Source organism: Gymnodraco acuticeps, unplaced genomic scaffold, assembly GCF_902827175.1.
Source record: "Gymnodraco acuticeps unplaced genomic scaffold, fGymAcu1.1, whole genome shotgun sequence".
Lineage (NCBI taxonomy): Eukaryota > Metazoa > Chordata > Actinopteri > Perciformes > Bathydraconidae > Gymnodraco > Gymnodraco acuticeps.
The window spans coordinates 125,698-146,514 of record NW_022989837.1 but is presented as its reverse complement, the minus strand read 5'-3'; the positions used below and the strand labels follow the sequence as shown (position 1 = coordinate 146,514).

General features: G+C 43.6%; 1 pseudogene; it reads left to right on the top strand.

Annotated features, from left to right (window-relative positions):
• Positions 1 to 303: 303 nt before the first annotated feature.
• Positions 304 to 20,817, top strand: part of LOC117559099 — a 26,810-nt pseudogene continuing 6,296 nt past the window's right edge.

Genomic DNA, 20,817 nt, shown 5'->3' with positions numbered 1-20,817 from the left:
GTAGTGGAGGAAGCAGGGGTGACTCTCTGCAGTCTTCCAGGGCCGAAGCAATAAACTTCGGGTTCAATAACCCACTTTTCAATAAGGCTGAGAGGCGAGCTCTTCTTTGGGAGGCCGTTGCATTTATTAAGGTCTTTGTTACAGATCTAACTTTGAAGACACTCGACAGACCTTTGCTGCTGCTTCGTTCACTTCATAAACACACACCACCGTGACCCTAATATCATAACACAAGTTTATTATTATGATGGTTATGATTGAAACAAGTGTGTTTATTATAATGTGTGTGTGTGTGTGTCTCCAGTGTTACTGGTGTATCTCTCAGACTGGAGAAGATGAGTGGTTTAAAAGACGAGGAAGAGGACACATCTTCAGTCTCCAGCTGTCTGTCTCTGAAGAGTGACCGGTCTAAAGGGGAACCTCCATACTTCAGTAATGAACCTGGACCCTCAGACACAAAGTAAGAGTTTCTGCTGTAACCTGACCTGAAGAGGATCCAGTTTTTATGTTATCTGATAATCTAACCTGTTCTTTAATGATCGCAGTAAAGAAACTTAGTAACAGTACAGTAACAAAGTTTAAACTCTTGATACCTGGCGTCATCAGCGATAGTAAATAATCTACATACAGACAGAAGTCAAAATGTGCTCTCTGAATGAACTAATGATGTTTAAAACATGTGTTGTTTCCACAGACAGAGAGCAGAGTCTCCAGTCCCCAGCTGTCTGTCTCTGAAGAGTGACCGGTCTAGAGACTCTCCTCCATACTTCAGTAATGAACCTGGACCCTCAGACACAAAGTAAGAGTTTCTGCTGTAACTGCTGTAGTGTAACTGTAGTGTAACTGAAGTGTAACTGACAAGTGTAACCGGTGTGGTGAAGCGGTATCTGTGTTGTGTTGATAATGGACGAGACCCGAGCCAGCGTGAAGTTGAGACGATCTCTGGAACGTTTACAAAAAGGGCAACGTACCTGACAACAGATAAAACGATCAGTTTCACATCAATTTCCCTCACAGTGACTCCTCTCACGTGGAACGTTTACAAAAAGGGCAGAGGAAACATGAGGGACACAATATATAGGGGGGGAAAGTCCTCACAGCAATAAACTCCTGAGCACAGCGACCACACGCCCACTGATCTCCGACCTTGCCAGGTATTTAACATTCAATAAAATGAAGAACACAGAATAAAATAATATAAAACAGAATTTGTGTGATAATACAAAATTAAATTAAATAAACCCCACTGAATATTTACATCTGTTACACTCTTCCCCCTAGAATTACACAAAATTCTGAGCACCAAAACAATCCACACATACAACACATCGGCCATGAAATACACAAACAAAGTGTATGGAATCAGCAATATAAACTTCCTACTGAAAGGATAAGAGAATCAGAGCATTACCCGGCGCCTAGCAATAACATATGACACCCTCTAGACAAAGTGAGATGGCTTATACATCACACATACGGCCAAACCATGTGGATACACAAAAGAAAGTGTGACATACAGCAGCAGAGTTAACCAAAAAACATTCCTTTGTCACAAGAAAAAAACATTATACATATAATAACAATAAAACAAAACGTCAATCCTATGCCACCCCAATTTCTCACACGTGGATAACAGCACCGGGGCCTGAATCAACCCCTAGAACAGACTCAAGTTGTGTCATGGACTCAATCAGACGACACACTGGCCTAAAGATTCTGCCAAACCGAGAGGCAAGCCCCCCATTGGCAGTCGGACACTGCTGTTGACCAGGATGGGCAGACAGTGACTGTGACAGGGGAACAGGGATTGGGGCAGGAACATCCAAAGCAGGGGAAATTGCCAGAGAGGGAGACAGTGGACACTAGGGCTGCACGATTTTGGGAAAAAATCGAATTGCAATTTTTCTGACAAATATTGTGATTGCGATTCGATTTGCGATATCTGTTTTTAAGCAACCCAACGGAAGTTTATTGTAAAATGCGGCCATATCTCCGGCTAGGAAGGTCGCATCAACGTGCTCCCGTCTCTAGCACCCCTGCAGCCCGAGCTAAGAGTGAAATAACTAAACTTACATGAAACTTCCGTTGGGTTGCTTTAAAGTCAAGCTTCAGTTTAAGATTCACGCTGTAATAGAAACATGTGATGGAGCATTACTAACCTGACTCAGATGCTTTGTTTCACCAAACCATCTAAAGCTCCATTGGAAGCCATTTGGAAAGGGCAGGCACTTTCAGAAGCACTTGGATCAATCTGTCCATCACCTTCTATCATGGGCCACTTCTGATTGGTTAACAATGGCTGGTACATGTGGAGCACAGCACTTCTGATTGGTGTGGATGACTGACACAAAAGAAGAAGAAAAAAAAAGTTTAGAAAAAATCGGAGGCTTTGCGATTTGATAATCGCATCATTTCAAATCGCGATTTCGATTTAAAATCGATTAATCGTTCAGCCCTAGTGGACACTCTGAACTAACTGAGCCATCAATGGAGGACTGTTCGTGGACCCATGGGTTGGGTATCATTTGAATTTCCACGATTCTGATTCCGATTCTACTTTTCGATTCCGGTTCTTAACGGTTCTCAATTCCGATTCTTTGAGGGGCAGGGTAAAAAAATGATACATGCTTCTTCCACCAAAAAAATTACATTTATTCGAGAAACTTTTACACAGGTTAGTTTACAGTAATATTCACATTAATCAGTCTGTTTATATTCACTGCTATGTAACTGTAACCTGAGAACCACTGAAGCTACAACAATGCAACTTTTAAAGGAACCCCCCCCCATTTAAAAACAGTTCTTGTTGAGAAAAACAAGCTTCGATCTGGTGCACTTTAAGCAGAATTACTAGAGACTAGATCTAGGGGGTACAACTCTAAACACCCATATAAAAAAGATCGGTTTACATTTTAATAATTAAATAAGTATGTGAACATAACCAATAACCTACCATAGCCAATAACAAATACATGTAACGTATTTTATTTTTGTTGTTCATTTATATCTTATTTTACTATTTTATTTGTGCATATGTTTTTTATCTCTCCAGTTTAAAACGATATGTCTGGTTTACTGTCCTATAGTATACATTGGAATGATTTAAAACCTGTTTTATCCCAATAATTATAAAGGAGTGCCTTGGAAATATGTGTTTACATAAATTGTGATCAAAACGTTTGAGACCCACTGAGATAACTTAGACTAAAGTGAACTATCTAAACACTCAGAGTCCTTTACCTCACTGAGCTGAAGTTATCAGCCTCTCAGTCTGACTGGAGAGGACTCTCCCTCCACATTATTATAGAAACATCTTCTTCTTCCATTAGAGCAGCTAGCACCAGATGCTAATAACAACAGCGCTGGTACTGGTGCACCCTCCCTTTCCCTCTCGCTCGCTCCCACGCTCTCACTTTGGCTGTGAGCTGCGGGTGCCAGATAAGCCAACATCCCCCATTTTCATCACTTACAGCGCCCATCATACAGGGCAAATGAAAAGTGTAACCGGGATGAAAAGGGTGTTACATTTACTTAATTATGAATGTTGTTACATCAAGGCCGAAAATTAGGATGAGCACCAACAGTCAAAACATTTTTTTCCCTTCCCAGAGCTGTCAGCGCAGCGCCTCCACAGATCTGGCGCCCTAGGCGAACATCTATAACGCCAGTGCGTGTCCCGGCCCTGGTCCCAAGTTACGCTGTAGGAAGTGTAGGTACAACGCTACATTTCCCGCCCGCCGCAGTCATACAGTAGGCTACGGAGAGCGGCGAGAAACATTTCCTCAGGCATCGAAAAGCGGAACCGAAATTCACATTTCTAAATGATGCCGTTGGAATCGAAATGTTGGAACCGGTTCTGAACCGGAACCAGTTCTCGGTACCCAACCCTACCCATGAGGCAGTGCGGCTATCTGCCCAGCCAACAGCACTCGAAAGGGAACCAGCAAGAGACGATCCGGCAGCAGCATCTGTAGTATCCAACTCAGAGATCGCAGTCTTGTGCAAATCAGTTGCAGGGGGAACATCGGCCAAGCTAACAGTCGGCATGGACAAAGGAGCAGGACTGCCATTTGAGGCCTCTTCCAGGGGCAGGAAGTCAACCTGGAGCAGCAGGTTCCAATGGACAACACGTTCATTCCCTTCTTGATCCGGTATATATGCAAGGCAGGTTTTGAGGCCACCACGGTGTAAATGACCATCCACTTGTCAGAAAGCTTACGTTTCCCCCTGGCTCCTTTGTTCGCCAGCAGCACCCTGTCACCAAGAGATAGGGGATGACCTCTGACCCGTTTATTGTACTGGTCACATTGATGTTGTTGCTCAGCAGTGCTGTTCTTTTGAGCCAGCACCATGGCGCAGTGAAGGTCATCCAAAAGGGATTTGACATAAGCGTTGTAGTCACACACTGTGTAATCATGCAATACATTCTTGAAAAGAAGGTCAACCGGCAGTCTGGGGACCCTCCCGAACATCAAATAGAAAGGCGCAAACCCAGTGGTCTCATGAAAGGTACAGTTGTACACAAAAATCATGGTCTGGACCATTTGTGGCCATTTCTGTTTGGAATGGAGGGGTAGAGATCTCAGCATGTTGCCCAGGGTGCGATTAAACCTTTCAGTACTGCCATTACCCATGGGGTGGTAAGGTGAAGTACGAGACTTGTTGATGCCTGACAACTCGAGTAGCTCTGCGATCAGCTCACTTTCAGAATGGAGGCGCTGAGGGAAGCCATAAACACAGAAAAAGCTGTCCCACAGCTTCTTCGCCACACTTTTAGCGGTCTGATCCTGACAGGGAAAGGCATGAGCCAACTTGGTGAAGTGATCGGTGATCACAAGAACATCCACAGACTTGTTGTTATTATCCTAAGCCGACCAAAAGTCACAAGTTCCAGAGGGGCAGAGGTCTTAATACTCTCCAATGGGGCTCTTGCGGAGGGCTCAGGGGCCTTGCTGAGTATGCATTTGTGACAGCTCCTTACATGATTGCGAAGATCCTTTTCCATATCATACCAGAAGAACCGCTGGCGGGCCAGAGAAAGTGTGCGGGGCTGACCTTGATGACCAGCATGGTGTTAAAAGGATATATGTTCTTTAGGTGATAGTAAGCTGATTTAGTAACTGTTTTAATGTGACTGTTGAAACTCAGGTCAGAGTCCATGACTACACCTAGATTTCTGGCTTTATCTGTTGTTTTGAACATTGCAGAGTGAAGCTCAGCGCTAACTTTTAAACGTTCTGCCTTGGCGCCAAAAACCATTACCTCAGTGTAGAGGAAACTTCTGTGTAGCTATGCTGTGGGAGTCACCGACTCAGGAAGGAAACACGGTAGGAGCAGTAGCTTTGATGTCAAACACTGATGGTTTATTTGGAGTTAACGGCCGGAGGATTCACATTACAAGTCCAAGAGCCAGAGGTTCTGACTTCACGGTAGAGTTGCCACGTCAATTCTCAAGAACTCTACCTCAGACCCATGTATTTAACTAGTTCTGAGAGCATCATCAAACTGCTGCATAACAAGATAAAATCATAACACCTCTATCAGCTGACGCCAACAGGCAGGAACAGGGAGACAGAACACTGAGAGCAGCAGCCAAGGTTACGAGGTGTGTGCTCAGTCAGGACAGTTTGAACTGATAAACTGGGTCAAAGTTATGGGCCTTGGAAATTATTTCCACAACAGTTTCTTCCTTTTTATCAATTTTGATAATCTAAAGTTTCTTTCTTTTTATCAAGTTTGATAATCTAAAACCCTTAGTCTAATAATATTTAGTTCAATACTTAAATCAATGGGAATCTTCAGATTTGAGTGTGGACTTACACAACATCAATTACATCAATAACAATCACATTAAGATTGAAACATTCAATCAAAATGATTGATACAGCCAATCATAATAGAAAATCATCTCTCATCAGTGTTTGATCATCCTTTGTCAAAGGCCTAATAATGAACACACATAAAACACAGGTGCACAATAGCAAAAATATTTGTTTTGGGCCAAAACTGAAATTAATCCAGTACTTGAAACATCATTGTAGGTCTTTCTGTGCATGGATAATACATTAAAGAGTAGTGTTGTTAAGCCTGATTGCTGGACGATTAAGGATATTAACATTATCTGTGATAATAGTAGAAATATCTTATGATTCAATACTTTATAATCTGAATTAATTTTGTTTAGTGCGAAAGTGTAATCTGATCCGGCAAAAATATATTAATCAGCACTATTCAACACATATCTGGCCATTGGAAATATAAAGACAGTCATTAATTGTATATATGTAAACATCCAAGATATAAAATCAATTCAAAGTTCATCTTTGTACGAGAGCTGTAAAAACGTGTCCTTCAGTCTTTCTGACTCGTTCTCCTCCTCTCTTTATGACAACGAGTGTCTGGTGTGTAAAGGCATCCTGATACTGTAGATTAGCACTGAGGTGCTGATTGGCTCAAACTCTTCTTCATCAGAGCGCCATATTTAAACCCCCCAATTGCTCTGCTTTTGTGTGGCTCATTAGTGAGCACTGTAGTTGATCCCCCCAGTGAAACGGAGGCTCATCCGCCTGCATTCCTTCTGCTATCTGCTTGATAGGGTCTCTAGGTCTCCCCCCGTGATGGGAGAGGTTAGGAAGATATCTGCCCCCCCAAGAAACAAGGAACCTGGTATGAAGCCTCTGAAGTCCTCGCTCGTCCCGCAGGGTTGTCTGCCTGAGCCCACCGAGCAGAAAGATGAAGAAGCATCCCATCTCCTCAGAAAGTTGAAGATTAGAATCCTCTCATCTCGAACGACCTCGTGCCTCCTTGCCCGTGGCTGGGGTTGCCCTCTGCAGCCGGAGAGTGTGACCCTTTCTCTCTGACCCTTGGCCTTCAGAGCTGTCCTAGTTATTGGGTTAACACTTGATAGGGATGTTTTCCTGAGTGCAGACAACTCAAAGTAATGGATTAGCACATTATCATTTAATTACAAAAATAGGATAGGCCCCCCAGAATTATTTGGGAGCCTTCCTGACACATGCACATGCATAAATGTAAGTTTTGTGTTAGTCATTTAACATGCAATAATCATATACTCATCAGTCCAAAGCAGAGAAATGTTATTTTAAGTTAAAGGTGAGCTCGTCCCTGTCGATATCACCCCTTCTCAATGATTATAAATGTTATATTAATTCACCATTTACCGTTTGATAACATATTAGTTTATCAGAAATATTTTCCTCTTCCATAAAACAGGTTTGAGAAATAAATGTTCCAATATAAAATCAATTATTCAATATAATTGACTCTTCCCTCCCTTTTCTTACATATGTCACATATGAAATAATAACTTAGGAGTCTATTTAAGCATGGTGTAATCTATTACTCGAGAAGACTCAGTATCACCTGTGTGCAGCTTACAAAAAAACAATTGTGAGAAACATATATTATGCAGGAACTGTATACCTTTGTTGAAAAACAAAGCATATCTGATTTGGGAGGAAAAGCTTCATCCCCCTTAAAGGGATAGTGGAAATCCGCGAATTTTGGGTTTAACTTATGTATTTTTATTAAAAATAAGCATAATAAACAATTTTTTTTTATTTCATGCGCCTAGTTTCATTTTATTTTCAATTTTACTGCGCCCTCTCAATGAAACGAAATACTTCGGGAATCGTCGGGAATCTTCGGGTGATGACGAGAGCATAGGAAGACGGGCACAAACAATGACGGACATTCAATAGCATTTGCATGTGAATAGCCGACCTTTATTATGGTGAATAGATGTGTTTTGTATGGCTGTAGTGCGACAGCAAATGCAGAGAATGGCGTATCGACGCATGCGTTTCCAAGAAACCCAGCCATTCGTCGTCAGTGGGTGAAATTTGTTCAGATAACACGGGCAAACTTCACGGAGCCGAAGCTGACGAGTACTTCGGCAGTCGTGTGCTCCCGTCATTTTACTGACGATTGTTTCGAGATTCCTCGGTCTCTAGCTCAAATTGAAAGTGGAATACATAAGAAGTGAGTATTTTATTATGTTTTCTTGTTGATTTAATGCATCATTAGCCTGTACCATTTTGTACAACGCCATTTATCCGGTACACAGTGTCGAATGTGTACACTACAGTCATCATATAGACATGATAGACTAACAGTACTGTGAGTACAGCCTACACTTGACAGGCAGCCTGGCTAGCCTAGGATTAGTGATGACATTACATGTGTGGAATCTGTGGAGTCTCAGCTTTAAATCGTATATCTTGTTTGTGCAGTTAAGATAGTAATAAGGGCATTTCTACCGTGTGTTGTGTGTAAAAAAGCGTTAGCATTAGTTAGCATTGTTTCGCTAAATGCTAATTCAAAGGCTTGGTATTACTCTTGTGTTTTTTCTAGCTAACAATTGTTCTTATTGTCAGTTAGCGGAGTTTCTTACCTTTAAAAGGGTATGAAACATTAATAGTTTCATAAATGTTCAGAAGCCCTGAGACATGTGAGAGAAAAAAAACTGTGGGAGGGGTCCACTGGGGGGACCTTCGGGCTTAACTGGTTAACAATGATTAATATTTGTAAAGGCTACAGGTGATCTTAAGATGCGTGAGCTATGCTTAGGGACCTACCAGTCAAGATTATTTGTGCGTAGGGGTGCATCATCTGGCGCCTGGTCCCGGTCATCCTCGCCATTGCCCATGCCGTGAACCATCACCTCGGGCTCGGGCTCGAACAAATAAGGACGTAATGGTCCATCGTCTGGCTCAATATTGTCACCATCGTCGCTTACTGAACCGGATTCAGATTCAGTTCCTAAAACGACATTTTCATAGGAAAGCCGAGAGGATGTTTCTGACTCGCTATCATCACTGGATACCTCGTACAATCCTTCTTCTTTGTCTGGTATATTTGCCCTTCCACGTTCATTCTGCATAGACGCCATGGTTTGTTATCGTATCGTCTTCCTGAGTTTTCGTCACTTTTCGTCACACCAGTTTGGCTGAGTCGAACATTTCGTTTCTAAAAAACTTCGGGGAAGCTGCAATAAAGTGCTTCTAACATGAGTAAGGCAATTATTATATTTTTTTAATCAGGTGTGATTGTTTTGGTACGTAATTATGCTTGTATATAAGTTAAAACGAAACTATTTGAGGTTCCATTTCCACTATCCCTTTAACATCTGAGTTACCACTGAAGGCATAGCATGAATGATAGTGGGCGTCTGAGGGTGTTATTACTGAGGAATGTCAAACAAATTCAAAACCTTACATTTGAAAACAGGTTTGCATTCCTCCACTTAAAATGACGTTATCATTGGAAACAATAAAAGCTAATTGTTTTGAAGTAGAATCTATCAATTGAATCGTTAGAGCAGAACATAATGGTCGTATTGTAGCCTGAGTACCGTGCAGCCTTTAGTTTTACCAGGTGGAAACATTGTTCATATAATGTGAATACATGTAGAACTAAGAGGCCCCTGACATTAGGCCTATTTTTAAAAATAGTAGGGGCTTTGAACAGCTTGTCAACCTACAGGCATCCTCTGCATAGCAGTATGAATAGCCTTAAAAAAAACAACCCACTCTGCGGTAACGAGAGTCATATTTCTGAACCAAATGGCCAAAGCTAAGCCGTTAGTCCCATCTGACTGACCCAAGGGTTGGTGCTGGTGTGACCGGGAGGCTTCCAGGTGTTCAAAGCAGATGTCAAGCTTTCAGTTCATGGCTTGGTGGGGGGAGTGGCCCACGTGAGACAGTATTGTTCAGTTTGAGGAGCGTCATTGTCTCTGGGAGTGTCATTTTATGTAGAGCAGCCATAGCATCTCTGTGACTGCACTCAGCCGGACTGTCAGAACTGGGTGACTCTTAGTGAAATCGTCCAAGGCCATAGACAGAATGGAACCACGTACCAACAAAAGGGACACAAGGTCATCAATGTCTCTCTTTACCATTGGCCTAATTGCACAACAAATTAGTGGGAAAAATGTGGAGCACTAATCCATCATGTGAAATGTTGAGTTAATCTAAATAATTCCATATGGGTTGAAATCAAATTAACATTAGAACTAAAGTCAGTCAAAATTGGACTTGCACGGATAAGAATCGAATCAATACACCATTTTCCCAGCTCTGTAATGAAAAGGACAAGATTAGGTACATTACAGGAGTGTTCCACACCCAAACATGCACACTTATCTTATTCTAGTAGATATTAGAGGACAAGGTCTAATGTTGTGAACAAAATCATCAAATCAAAGTTATTTTGTTTATTCTATGTTATGTACCTAATTTAATTTAATAATTAATCTTGAATTACTAATAACTTTAAAGAAGGCAACAATTTACAATTTGGATAAAGTGATTACTCATCCAAAGTGTGCGTGTGTGTGTGTGTGTGTGTGTGTGTGTGTGTGTGTGTGTGTGTGTGTGTGTGTGTGTGTGTGTGTGTGTGTGTGTGTGTGTTTGTCTGCCCAAGGTTTAAAACATTTGGGACAGCACAGCAGTGAGAATGTTATGAGAACCAATATGTTGTTTACACTAAACTCGAAGGAAGCTAGACTGGAACATTTTAAATAAATCAAAACACTTGCACATTAATTAAATACATTTGACATTTAGCTCGAGCTGGGTTCAATAGTTCATAGAATCATAACACCTCTATCAGCTGACGCCAACAGGCAGGAACAGGGAGACAGAACACTGAGAGCACAGCAGCCAAGGTTACGAGGTGCGTGTGCTCAGTCAGGACAGTTTGAACTGATAAACTGGGTCAAAGTTATGGGCCTTGGAAAATATTTCCACAACACTCAGTTTTATCTTTGTTTAATTGGAGAACGTTCTGACACATCCAGTCATTGATTTGTTCAATGCACTTACTCAGTGTTTGAATTGGAGCATAGTCTCCTGGTGAAATGGTTACGTAAATGTGTGTGTCATCTGCATAGCTATGGTAACTTATTTTGTTGTTCTTCATTATCTGAGCCAGTGGTAGCATGTAGACGTTAAAGAGAAGAGGCCCCAAGATGGAGCCTTGAGGAACCCCACATGTCATATTTGTCAACTCAGATGTGTATTTACCTATAGAAACAAAGTTGTTTCTGTCCTTTAAGTAGGATTCAAACCAATTTAGAACTGTTTCCGAAAGTCCCACCCAGTTTTCTAGTCGGTCTAGTAATATGTTGTGGTCAACAGTGTCAAACGCACCACTGAGATCTAATAATACTAACACTGAAGTTCTGCCACTGTCTGTGTTTAAGTGGATGTCATTGAAGACCTTTACAAGAGCAGTCTCAGTGCTGTGGTTTGGACGAAAGCCTGACTGGAACACATCGAAACAATTATTTAAATGCAAGAAGTTACTCAACTGTTGAAAAACAACTTTTTCAATGATTTTACCTAGAAATGGGAGGTTTGATATGGGCCTGTAATTGTTCATTACTGAAGCATCTAGATTATTCTTTTTTAAGAGCGGTTTAATGACTGCAGTTTTCAGGGCCTGTGGAAAAATACCTGAGTGAAGAGATTTGTTTACTATATGAAGTAGATCTGAGGCCATGCAACGAAAAACATCTTTGAAAAATCCTGTTGGAATAATATCAAGGCAGCAGGAGGAGGATTTCAGAAGTTGAATAATGTCCTCTAGGTTTTTATCATTAATCTGATGGAATTGTGTCATGATGTCTGAATTGATATTAGGTGGACATAGGGACAACACATTTGCTGTACCTGATACAGAGGCACTGACTGCTGATTTTCTGAATTTTGTCAGTGAAGAAGGCAAAATCATTGCACGCCCTGGTGGATAGAAATTCAGAGGCTACTGACACTGGGGGGTTAGTTAGTCTGTCGACGGTAGCAAACAAGGCACGTGCATTGTTTTTGTTTTTGGTAATGATGTCAGAGAAGAAAGACTGTCGTGCGTTTTTCAATTCCAAATTATAAAGGCCAAGTCTCTCTTTATAGATTTCAAAGTGAACGTGGAGATTTGTTTTTTGCCACCTGCGTTTTTTTTCTTATTTTTCCGACATTCTCTTTTTTCTGTTTTCACGGTCATGGCCTTTCTCCATGGAGATATTTTCTTGCCAGACACTTCCTTTACCTTAGTCGGAGCAATGGCATCTATGACATTTTTAATTTTTGAATTAAAATGATCTACTAGCTCATTTACTGAGATGTTAGCAGATGTTAGTGTGGAAGAAAAATTCTGAGTAAACATTTCCCTAGTGTTTTCAGTTAAATATCGCTTTGTGGTTACCTCTTTTTGAACATTTTTGTGAACAGAAATAGAGCTCTCAAAGAAAACACAGGAATGGTCAGAGAGTGCAACACCAGTCACCACAACCTTAGAGATATTCAGACCCTTTGAGATAATTAAGTCCAGAGTGTGCCCCTTATTGTGCGTGGGCTCCGTCACATGCTGAGTCAGTCCATAGCTATCAAGAACACAAAATAGTTCTTTAGCCCCTCTGTCCTGGGGGTTGTCAACATGGATGTTAAAATCACCAACAATGACTAGACGGTCAAAGTCAATACACACTATAGACAGCAGTTCAGTAAAGTCATCAAAAAAGCTTGCACAGTATTTGGGTGGTCTATAGATATTTAGGAACAGAGCTCGAGAGGCGCATTTCAGCTGAAGGGCCACATATTCAAAATAAGCAAAGTTTCCATAAGATGTCTTCCTGCATTGAAGGGAATCATTGAATAGAATAGCAACTCCACCCCCTTTCTTATGCATTCTTTCCTGGCTCACAAAACTGAAGTTGGGAGGTGTTGATTTGATAAGAACAGCTGCACTGTTATTTTGGTTCGATCCAAGTTTCTGTTAAAAACATAAAATCGAGATTGTGCTCAGTGATAAAATCATTGATTAAAAATGTATTCCTGCCAAAGACCTGACATTTAATAAAGCTAGTTTAAGTTTGTTGAATACACTATCAGTCAGGTTTTTTGTAACAAGATGTGGCTGACATCGAATCATTACATTACATTGCATTTAGCTGACGCTTTTATCCAAAGCGACTTACAATAAGTACATTCGACCAGGAAGACACAACCTTGAAGAAAACAGAATCATATAAGTACATCAGGTTTCATAGAGCCAAACATTTCAAGTGCTACTCAACTGGCTATAGATAAGCCAGTCCTTTATTAGTATATAAGTGCTTTGTTAATAGTTCTATCGCTCGAAGTGGAGTCGAAAGAGATGAGTTTTCAGTCTGCGCCGGAAGATGTGAAGGCTTTCTGCTGTCCTGATGTCAATGGGGAGCTCATTCCACCATTTTGGAGCCAGGATAGCAAACCCACGTGTTTTTGCTGATGGGAACTTGGGTCCCCCTCGCAGTGTGGGTGCAGCGAGCTGTTTGGCTGATGCAGAGCGGAGTGCACGTGCTGGGGTGTACGGTTTAACCATGTCCTGGATGTAGGAAGGGCCAGATCCATTCGCAGCATGGTATGCAAGTACTGGAAGCCAGTGGAGGGAGCGGAGGAGCGGAGGAGCGGAGTGGTGTGGGAAAATGTAGGAAGGTTGAAGACCAGACGAGCCGCTGCATTCTGGATGAGCTGCAGAGGTCGGATGGCACATGCAGGTAGACCAGCCAGGAGGGAGTTGCAGTAGTCTAGGCGTGAGGTGACGAGAGCCTGGACCAGAACCTGCGTGGCTTTCTGGGTCAGCTGGTCAACACAGATATCGGCAAAGCTACAGGCAGGCAGGGCCCCGGCATGTCCTGGAAAGAGTTGAGAGTGCCATACGCCCTTGAGCCTGGACCCAGCAAATATCAGTTTGCAGCGTTTTGTACACACACATCTCTATCAGGCTTTGAAGGGGAGGGAGGACCCACCACCCTGCTCCTCTCATCATAGGAGGGCAGGGTGAGGGCTACACTGTAGGGGGGTTTGGATATCTGCTTCCATCTTCCTTGTATTGTTTTGGTTTGGATGATTGTGGTAGGCATGGTGATGAAGCCGGGGGAGATGGTGCGCGTCTCTGCTTCGGTGATTTTGGTGGGCGTCGTTGAGGGGCGGGGGTAAAGGACATGCTGCCAACCCTGCGTATCGCCTTCGTGCGGTCATCGAACTCCAGGGGGGAGGGCGAGGGTGAAAGGGTGAGCGGAGAGTAGAGAGAGCTGGGGGATGAATGAAGAGTATCCTCAAAGGTGTTGACAGGGGGGGTGACGGGCAGTGGAGACTCCTCCATTTGTGTCATAGGTCTCCCATAATCAGAACATTCCTCAGGTGGGTGTCTTCAAGGTTTTCTGCGCGATGTGTTGTGTCTTTCTCCTGTTTTGATTCCTCTTGCCGCTTGTCCTTGGCAGAGGGAACAGATTGATGACGCAGGCAGTTGAATATGTTAGAGATAAACAATTTCACTCCTGACTTGTTCAGGCAAACTCCATTTGCCTTATAAAGATGTCTGTTTTCCCAGAAAAAGTTAAAATTGTCAATAAAATGAACAGAATGGTCAATACAGACAGTTGAAAGCCAGGTGTTCAGTGCAAACAATCTGCTGAATCTCTCCACTCCTCTTCTGACTGGCGGTAGAGGGCCACTGACGAACACCTCTGCATTTAGAGAGCTGACAGTTTCCAACAGACATTCTTTCAGCACTTCTGACTGTTGTTTCACAACATCATTTGTTCCAATGTGCAGTACCACATTCTTCACAGTCGGATGTTCAGCCCCTATATGCAGGATCTTCTCAGCCAAGTCAGAGACCACATCCTTGGGAAAACAGAGTACTTTGGTGTTGTTCTTACTACACAGACCTTTTACATCTCTTACAGCAGAGTCGCCCACAATCAGAGTTTCAGGCCCAGTCGTTAGCTTTCCCTCTAGCCTTTTACTTTTGGGGTAGCTATTGGTCCTTGCCCTGCTGTGTGAAGAGGACAGGTTATCCAGGTCATCAGAAAGAGATCTCCGGTTCTCGGTCAGCGGAGCGTATCTGTTCTGGATTAGCACACTTGGTGGTTTAGGAGGATTTTTTGTAGTTCTCCCTTTAGCAGCTGTCCACGGCTGTTTCCTAGTAGGAACAGGGGTTGAAGAGGCGCTCTTCCTGGGTGATAACAATGCAGGCCAGCCGGTCGCATCACAGATTTGAGAGCGCTGGGCTCTGCCTGTTATCCGTCCTCTGCCTGTTATCCGTCCTCCCAAATCCCATGGAAATGATTTACTCTTCGGCTTTGCACCCAGAGAGTTCCAGGGAGGACTACCACTTGTAGATTTATTACCCAGTACACAGCCCTCCTGTTCCTTGGAATCCTTGTAGCTGCTAACTAGCTGTGAGTTAGCATACCCTTCTCCATTATTTTGCAACACTGGTAAAGTCGTGTCATTCCCACGACATAGTCCATTCACTTCCACGTTAACTTCCAACCGTTGCATTTTCATTTCCAACACAGCCATCTTCTGTAGAAGTTTGTGGAAGTCATCTGTAGAGAACGGAGGCCTTTTGCTACCAACTAGCTTAAGCGAAATAGCAGTAGCCTACCAGGCTTTAGCTGTTGCTAGGCCACGCTACTGTCAGACTGAGGTCGTCGTAAAAATGTTGAAATATGGCTGAAACCCTCCGTCTATTTACGAAGATGAACTGTCCCAGTGATAAGTTAATGTCCAGGAGCCGCTGCTCGAAGTTTTCAGAGAATAAGAATAGGAAAATCAGCATAAAAAGTAAGCAGAGGCAGGAGCAAGCAGAAAAAGCATCTGCACTGTAAGAAAGATAAGCAGTAGTATGCAGCGTGACACATTTCATATTTCATTTCCTTTCATTTGTATTTGTTCCGTTCATGGTATGCACAACTTAACGTATAACAAACATTTACAAAACACGTCTCTATGAACACACCTTTGACCCGAAAAGGAGCAGGGAGCAGAAAATAATCTTCTGTGACCTGCCCCTTTCTAAAAACATAAACAGATGGTCTGTCCTTCATATGTTCTTATTCACAGCCACACATCACAGCATCGTAGGATAATAAGAGAAACACAAACACGAACTAACAAAAAGACTTAGTTCCCACTTGACAATTAACGGAAAGAAACAAAGCAACAACAACAACAACAACACCAAAACATCACATGAACAAGGAAAAGTGCAGCACCCTCACCTGAGTCCTCCTGGAGAGGAAGAGTCTTGAGAGAGACGTTTGTGACGCTCTGCCCATTGGTGAGAATCAGCTCCACTAATGTAACGTGCTGTAAAGGATGTGTTCATCTCCACAGAGGGAAGAGGCAGAGTGGTGTTCCTGTGGAGGAGCAGCTGTCCAGCTGTGCTCTGTGTCAGGACGTCCTGAAGGATCCAGTCTCTACCAGCTGTGGACACTGGTTCTGCAGACAGTGCATCACCTCATACTGGGAGCAGAGACCTCCATCAGGAGACCCCTCCTGTCCCCAGTGTGGGAAGAGATCCAGAACCAGAGCTGGACTGCAGACAGCCAGCCAGACCAGAACTGTACGAGGTAAGAGGCCGAACACACGCAGCGTTTTATTCCTCTTCCTGGTTCCTTTGTTTCTGAATAGGTATACTGTTGTAGAGCAGAGACAGTAAGCTGTTTATACAACATTTAAACTCAGTCTGTTTGTTGTTTTATTGTTATAATTAGATTCTCAGAGCATTTTCCTCATTCTCTCACGTTTCCTTCTCTTCCAGCAGAACGTGGTCTGTAGGAGGTTTTAGATGAACATAGGCTCAGTCTGAGGAGGAGATGTGAACGTGTGACTGACGGAACTGATCAAAGTGAAACCCTCCTCAACAGCATCTTCACTGAGCTCTACATCACACAAGACCAGAGTGAAGAGGTTAATACCCAACATGAGGTGAGGCAGCTGGAGGCAGCTTCCAAGAAGAAGCCCCTCCATGACACTCCAATCAAGTGCCAGGACATCTTCAAAGCCTTACATGACCAACAGACTCTCATCAGAGCGGTCCTGACCAACGGAGTCGCTGGAGTTGGAAAAAGCTTCTCAGTGCAGAAGTTCACTCTGGACTGGGCCGAGGGTTTGGGAAACCAAGATGTCAGTCTGGTGATCCCGCTCTCCTTCAGGGAGCTGAACCTGATCAAAGGTGAGCAGTACAGTCTTCTCAGGCTGCTCCATGTTTTCCATCCAACCTTACAGAAGGTCACAGCAGAGCAGCTGGCTGTCTGCAAAGTGCTGCTCATCTTTGACGGCCTGGATGAAAGCAGACTTTCTCTGGACTTCAGAAACAATGAGGTTGTGTCTGATGTCTCACAGCAGTCCTCAGTCAACGTGCTGCTGACAAACCTCATCAGGGGGAAGCTGCTTCCCTTGGCTCTCGTCTGGATAACTTCCAGACCTGCAGGGGCCAATCAGATCCCTCCTGAGTGTGTGGACAGGGTGATAGAAGTACGAGGCTTCACTGACGCCCAGAAGGAGGAGTACTTCAGGAGGAGATGGAGTGATGAAGACCTGTCCAGCAGAATCATCTCTCACATCAAGAGCTCCAGGAGCCTCCACATCATGTGTCAGATCCCAGTCTTCTGCTGGATCACTGCTGCAGTTCTGGACCACATGTTGACTACAGAGCAGAGAGGAGAGCTGCCCCAGACCCTCACTGACATGTACTCACACTTCCTGCTGGTCCAGACCAAGAGGAAGAAGCAGAAGTACGAAGAGGGACATGAGACGAGTCCACAGCAGCTGACGGAGGCTGACAGGGAGCTTCTTCTGAAGCTGGGGAGGCTGGCGTTTGAACATCTGGAGAAAGGAGACATCATGTTCTACCAAGAAGACCTGCAGCGCTGTGGTCTTGAGGTCAACGAGGCCTTGGTGCACTCAGGAGTTTGTACAGAGATCTTCAAAAGAGAGAGAGTGATCTTCCAGAAAACAGTCTACTGCTTTGTTCATCTGAGCATTCAGGAGTTTCTGGCTGCAGTCTACGTGTTGCACTGTTACACCAACAGAGACAGAGCGGTACTGAAGGACTTCCTGAGGAGAGACGGGGACGAAGACAATGATAGCAGTGATGATGATAACCCATCCCTCAAGGACTTCCTGCAGGGAGACTATAACAACATCAGTGATCAGGATTACCCATCCCTGGATGTCTTCCTGAAGGGAGCCATGGAGAAATCCCTCCAAAGTGAAAATGGCCACCTGGACCTGTTTGTCCGCTTTCTCCACGGCCTCTCTCTGGAGTCCAACCAGAGACTGTTAGGAGGCCTGCTGGGTCGCACAGACAACAGACCAGAAACCATCCAGAGAGCCATCAGCAATCTGAAGAAAGAAGATGAGAAGTTCTTCCTCTCCTGACAGGAGCATCAACATCTTCCACTGTCTGACAGAGATGAAGGACCTCTCAGTACATCAGGAGATCACAGAGTTCCTGAAGTCAGGGAACAGATCAGAGAAGAGACTCTCAGAGATCCACTGCTCTGCTCTGGCCTACATGCTGCAGATGTCAGAGGAGGTTCTGGATGAGTTGGACCTGAATAAATACAACACATCACAGGAGGGACGATGGAGACTGATTCCAGCCGTGAGGAACTGCAGGAAGGCCAAGTAAGTCCAGATGTGATTCACTTTATAAACTAAAGTGGATCAGGAGTTTAATTATTCAAATAAACACTTTAACATTTCTGCTGTTTAAATACTGAGAGCAAAATAAAACCAACACTGTTCTTCTATTTATTTATAATGTTAGTTAAACTGAAGCGTTCCTCTCTTCATATTGAGTGAAGGAGGCGACATGTCAAACACATGAAGGACTTGAGAGGTTTCTCAGCATGTGATCACACCACACAGCAGGACTTACAGTTATCACAGAAACATGTTATTATTACTTTCTTTGCTTTTTAAGAAAATATTCACAAAACATTCAGAACAAAATAAACACATCTAAATACATAGATTAACTACATAACAGATGACCAATCTGAAAATACATAATAAAATAATAGTATTAATAATATTACAAATAAAATAATGGATACATTGTGAATACATTATGAATACTCAGGTACACATTAATTATATTCACTATATTGTTCTACACTGACCCATTCCTCCCACCTTTCCTCAAAGATATGCATTTGGTTTCTAATCTAGTTGATTTCTCCGTTACATAGATTTCATTTATTAAGTTATTCCATTGTGAGTTTACTAAGTTATTATCTTTCAGACAATTCCTTGTCATTTGTTTGATCTCTTTTCTAATGACCAGAAATAGATAGGAATCTTTTTGTATCTCCTCTGGTGTTCCCCCAGTGATAGGGAGAATGGGTTTTTGTTGAGAGATCAAGATATTGGACATTTCTCTTCAAACTGTTTCCCAGAAGTCTCCCAACACATTACAGGCCCAGAATATATGTGTCTGGTTTCTGCTCAGCGCGTTCTCTCCAGCGTTTGGAAGTGAGGCTTTCTTTGCATTCACTTTGAATCTGGGGTGTCTTAAAGTGTGGAATTAAAAGCTTCATGTGTTTTCTTTCCAGTAGTTTGAGTTGGTTGTGTTATGAATGTTTATGCACATTTGTTCCCAATCTACTGGTATATTGCAGGATCATTCATTTCCCCATTGATCTGTTGCATTCATAATACTGTGTTCATCTTGATTTCTTTATTGTAATATTTGAACCATCTTAGTTAGAAATGTTGTTTCCACTCCAGGGTCATAAACATAAACATTTTAAATGCCGGAAAGATAACTCCTCACTGGAAGAATCTGAATAACTGCTATTTGAGTAAATCATATTGTAACGAAAGCTGTTCAAAGGATTTCACGTCTTTATCACCGAACATTTGTCCAAATGTCCTCAAGCCCTTAGAAGCCATCCATCCATCCATCTTCTCCCGCTTATCCGTGGTCGGGTCGCGGGGGTAGCAGTTCCAGCAGAGAGCCCCAAACTTTATTTTCCCTGGCGACATCAACCAGCTCTGACTGGGGGATCCCAAGGCGCTCCCAGGCCAGCGAAGAGATATAATCCCTCCACCTGGTCCTAGGTCTACCCCTTGGTCTCTTCCCAGCTGGACGTGCCTGGAACACCTCCCTAGGGAGGCGCCCAGGTGGCATCCTAACTAGGTGCCCGAACCACCTCAACTGGCTCCTTTCGACGCGAAGGAGGAGCGGCTCAACTCCGAGTCCCTCCCTGATGACCGAACTTCTCACCTTATCCCTAAGGGAGACACCAGCCACCCTGCGGAGAAAACCCATCTCGGCCGCTTGTATCCGCGATCTCGTTCTTTCGGTCATGACCCATCCTTCATGACCATAGGTGAGGGTAGGAACGAAAATGGCCCGGAAGACAGAGAGCTTTGCCTTCTGGCTCAGCTCCCTTTTCGTCACAACGGTGCGGTAAAGCGACTGCAGTACCGCTCCCGCTGCTTCGATTCTCCGGCCCATCTCACGCTCCATTGTTCCCTCACTCGAGAACAAGACCCCGAGATACTTGAACTCCTTCACTTGGGGTAAGGACTCATTCCCTACTTGGTGTGGACAGTCCATCGGTTTCCTGCTGAGAACCATGGCCTCAGATTTGGAGGTGCTGATCCTCATCCCAGCCGCTTCACACTCGGTTGCGAACCGATCCAGTGAGTGCTGAAGGTCGCAGACCGATGAAGCCATTAGAACTACATCATCTGCAAAAAGCAGTGGTGCAATCCTTAGTCCACCGAACTGCAGACCCCCTCCCCCATGACTACGCCTCGAAATCCGATCCATGTATATTACAAACAGGATTGGTGACAAAGCGCAGCCCTGGCGGAGGCCAACCCTCACCGGAAATGGGTCCGACTTACTGCCGAGGACCCGGACACAGCTCTCGCTTTGGGAGTACAGAGATTGGATGGCCCTGAGTAGAGACCCCCTCACCCCATACTCCCGCAGCACCTCCCACAGTAA